The following is a 4780-nucleotide window of genomic DNA, read 5'->3' on the forward strand; positions in this document are numbered from 1 at the left end:
CAGTCTGAATCTTTTCCTTAATTTGGATAACGAATTAATTTTTGGGCAAGGTTTCTACAACGACACGACTAGACACTGGTATTTCCAAAGTGTATCGCAAATATGACTACCCCTCAGTGACTCAGGTAACTGGTACTGTCAAATTTGATATTTGATTAGAAAAACCATGAAACCAGCAACACTTATGAATTTATTGTGGTTTTTTTAAACAACTTATAGTTACCGTAACAACCCCTGGTTACGCTTTATTGTGGCAGGAAGTTTGATAAACAGAGCGTAATATTTTTCTTGGATTGTTTGATGATGTTAGAAATTTTTTTTCAAAATTTGGGGAACTACTGGGCAAGGGGCCATGCAAGTCGTACATGTTAAAGAACCCTTTACTGAAGTCAGTGAATATATTTAAGTGTAAGCAACTACGTTCATTATCATTTGTGGACGATTGGGGCAAATCAGGATCACTTTACCGAACAACGTTCTCTTCGACAAAGTTCGTCTCCCTTCAGAAACACTCCAAGATCTTTTTTGAAAAAATGCTAGTAAGAGCTTCGACACTAGTGCTACGTTTTGTTGTCCAGATCCCGGAACGTCTAAATCCCCGTGTGCCCCTATGTGTCAACCAGAGATTCAACTTATGCTGATTTCGTTTTTAGAACGGAGTCGCTCTAGGTTCGCTCTGAGCTGTCACTTTTGTATGGATTTTGTAAATATTAGAGCGAACCTAGGGCGACTCTGATCTAAAACCGAAATCGGCATTAGTGTGGTGTTGGTTAAATTTGCTGACATCTTGAAGTGGATATTCATAGCTTCCAAAATTCCTGCCAACCCGCACAAGAGTCCTACTGCATGATTGCAGTACTCTCACATTTATGCCTGCATAAACTGGCCATGGTTATTCGAAGCTGCAGTGTTGGAAATTTATAACAGAGCATCTTGGAGGTCGAGCTCATTCTTAAAGATTGATGAGAATCATATGGCGTACCGGTAGGTGATGTCTTGACAATTCAAAAATTTGATTGATGTTGATCTTCCGGCTGCCATAAAGCTGCAAGTTGTGTGTTCTACTTTTCCCGGTCATCGTCCTTCCTTTCACCCCTGTACTTGATATTGTTGTTACTCTGAAACCAAACCCTCAGTAAATGTATTCCCCAAGCATAATCGGATACTCTTACAATAAACAAATTAGAATCTATTTCCTCTAATTTTAATTCCAAGCAGTACTTTTTCGTTAAACAGAATGCCTACCTGCATTGGTAGTCCATAATAATGGTAACACAATTCAATGAATTCCCATTTCCGTATTGAAATTCTACCACCCTTCACTGATTCCGCCATTCGGTGATTTTTCCTGGAATGTTTAGAATCGGTAACGCCTACCTGCCGCCCGAGCTGATTAATTCAGGAATGGAATTCGACCTACGAAGATTTGAACATCGAGGCGAAACATTTGCTTTCTTTGAGGACGGACACGGCCTGCCTGTTGTTGCACGATCAGCAGTACTATCGGATTTGTGGGTAATTGTAATTCTAATTTATTAGCTTACGATACCCTGTTTGTTACATTTGTATACCTTATGTCAGGCCATGGAAGAAACTATTAAGGGTGGAGTGTGCAGGAGCCAAAGTTTAAAGCTAAAGAGCTTAGTTGAATGATTACTGCAGCAGCTCAATCCAACATTTTCCGCAGTGATAGCACGACTATTAAAATGTGTTCCCTTATCAAGGTAAAAAAGATGGGTGGGTAATGTCTAGGACATAACCGGAGTGTCGTGACTACTCGTTTGACTTGTAATTCAAATCGAATGATACTCAATGAAATATGTGGGAATGTTTCAAGTTATTCTTTATAATAATTATGGTGGTTCTGAAAAGAACCTTTGTTGTTGGCGTCTGCGTTGATCGGGGATGCGCTGGATTCTAAGCTCGTTGAGACATTCATTCATGAAATGAACAAATTTCATATTTTCTTGCTTTGAACTATCAATGTTAAAATCTCTCGAAACAACCATCGGAATCTTTTCCGTACAGAAATGAACACGCTTAGCGAAAAACTAGGGGCGGGTAATGTCCGGGACATAACCGCGATGCTCATATTCTTAAAATTCTGCTTGTATCTCCTTCAAATGGCTAAATTTTGCGCATTAAGTTCGATTCACCGGGCTCAGCGAAATTTTCCTGGGGATCCCGTTCGTTAGTATATTCAGCAAAACAATTTTATTACCGAGTTCTCCGCGTTGAATACAGGTCAATAATTTCATATAATGATTTCAACATGCAGACAATGTACATGTATGACAGGTGGGAGTGTTCTGAAGTGGTTTTAGTGGAGGTAACAACATAAAATCATGTATTGGACATTTTACAATGATTCTCCTTAACCCTGCAAAACCACGTGGTTGGCAGCAGAGGGTTAAGTTGTTTGGAAGAGATGACAGTTAATATATGATAACTAAAAATATAAAATTGTTCTATAAATTGCAAAGTTATTGCCGCGTTGACCTGAAAATTTGTCATTTCATTCATAAAGGAACAATCATTGAAATTATGTCAATTTATGCTTTGCAAGATTTGAAATAACTTCGAAGTGTGGTCACGACACCCCTGTTATGTCATATACATTACCAACCCATCTTTTTCCATTTTGCCTTTGTCCTAATAAGGACGGTTTGTGGATAACTATGTTGATACAAGACGGGAATCTTTTAAAACAATTCAAACCTTGCAGACGATTGTTTTTACTGCGTACATCCATACGATCTTTCCCCTTTCGCAGCTCACGCCGAATGAGCACACTTTTCATCAAGCTGTTCCTATTTATTGACTTTACAATGCAGATGGAAGGATGTCCTTTTGTTCGATAAATGAAAATATTTTCATCATTCGTTTTGGTGTAGCTTTCGCTTAGTGGCAGAGTTGCCACATTCACTGATTTTCTTGGAAGGATTTGCAAAAACCTTCGGGTTTGTAGATTGGAAAAACATTTTCTTATGATTCACTGGTAAAAGTACAGAATTACCAAGTGCAAACTTAATACTAGTTAATAAAAGAAACTTTCTAATTAAATTCTTTTTCCATTTTGCCTTCGTCCTAATAAGGACGGTTTGTGGATAACTATGTTGATACAAGACGGGAATCTTTTAAAACAATTCAAACCTTGCAGACGATTGTTTTTACTGCGTACATCCATACGATCTTTCCCCTTTCGCAGCTCACGCCGAATGAGCACACTTTTCATCAAGCTGTTCCTATTTATTGACTTTACAATGCAGATGGAAGGATGTCCTTTTGTTCGATAAATGAAAATATTTTCATCATTCGTTTTGGTGTAGCTTTCGCTTAGTGGCAGAGTTGCCACATTCACTGATTTTCTTGGAAGGATTTGCAAAAACCTTCGGGTTTGTAGATTGGAAAAACATTTTCTTATGATTCACTGGTAAAAGTACAGAATTACCAAGTGCAAACTTAATACTAGTTAATAAAAGAAACTTTCTAATTAAATTCTTTTTCCATTTTGCCTTTGTCCTAATAAGGACGGTTTGTGGATAACTATGTTGATTCAAGACGGGAATCTTTTAAAACAATTCAAACCTTGCCGACGATTGTTTTTACTGCGTACATCCGTACGATCTTTCCCCTTTCGCAGCTCACACCGAATGAGCACGGTTTTCATCATGGTGTTCCTTTTTATTGACTTTACAATGCAGATGGAAGGACGTCCTTTTGTTCGATAAATGAAAATATTTTCATCATTCGTTTTGGTGTAGCTTTCGCTTAGTGGCAGAGTTGCCACATTCACTGATTTTCTAGGAGGGATTTGCAAAAACCTTCGGGTTTGTAGATTGGAAAAACATTTTCTTATGATTCACTGGTAAAAGTACAGAATTACCAAGGGCAAACTTAACACTAGTTAATAAAAGAAACTTTCTAATTAAATTCTTTTTCCATTTTGCCTTCGTCCTAATAAGGACGGTTTGTGGATAACTATGTTGATACAAGACGGGAATCTTTTAAAACAATTCAAACCTTGCAGACGATTGTTTTTACTGCGTACATCCATACGATCTTTCCCCTTTCGCAGCTCACACCGAATGAGCACGGTTTTCATCATGGTGTTCCTTTTTATTGACTTTACAATGCAGATGGAAGGACGTCCTTTTGTTCGATAAATGAAAATATTTTCATCATTCGTTTTGGTGTAGCTTTCGCTTAGTTGCCACATTCACTGATTTTCTTGGAAGGATTTGCAAAAACCTTCGGGTTTGTAGATTGGAAAAACATTTTCTTATGATTCACTGGTAAAAGTACAGAATTACCAAGCGCAAACTTAATACTAGTTAATAAAAGAAACTTTCTAATTAAATTCTTTTTCCATTTTGCATTCGTCCTAATAAGGACGGTTTGTGGATAACTATGTTGATACAAGACGGGAATCTTTTAAAACAATTCAAACCTTGCCGACGATTGTTTTTACTGCGTACATCCATACGATCTTTCCCCTTTCGCAGCTCACACCGAATGAGTACGCTTTGCAGTCTTCGATGTTTTGGTGGCATTTTTAGTGGCAGTTACTACCGCTTTTTCAGTGACTGCGTTTCTTAGCCTTTGGCTTTTTGGCCTTCTCACCGCCACCACCTCCACCAACGTTTTTCTGCTTCTCTCCGATGGTAGCTGATTTGATTGGTCGTCCGATGCAGCTTCTCACGACCACGCACGTCTGTTATGCACTGCGTCTTACACACGTCTGGTTTTGAGATAAACTGCGACACCCCTATTTATTGGT

General features: G+C 38.3%; 1 long non-coding RNA gene across 1 annotated transcript; it reads left to right on the forward strand.

Moving 5' to 3' along the window:
* The first annotated feature begins 286 nt into the window (after positions 1 to 286).
* LOC131676629 (uncharacterized) lies at positions 287 to 1695 on the forward strand. The gene is made up of 3 exons (XR_009303211.1): positions 287 to 408; positions 1237 to 1515; positions 1582 to 1695. It is a non-coding gene; the product is annotated as an uncharacterized LOC131676629 (long non-coding RNA).
* Positions 1696 to 4780: the final 3085 nt, after the last annotated feature.

The sequence above is a fragment of the Topomyia yanbarensis genome, chromosome 1 (assembly GCF_030247195.1).
Source record: "Topomyia yanbarensis strain Yona2022 chromosome 1, ASM3024719v1, whole genome shotgun sequence".
In the NCBI taxonomy this organism is placed as follows: Eukaryota; Metazoa; Arthropoda; class Insecta; order Diptera; family Culicidae; genus Topomyia; species Topomyia yanbarensis.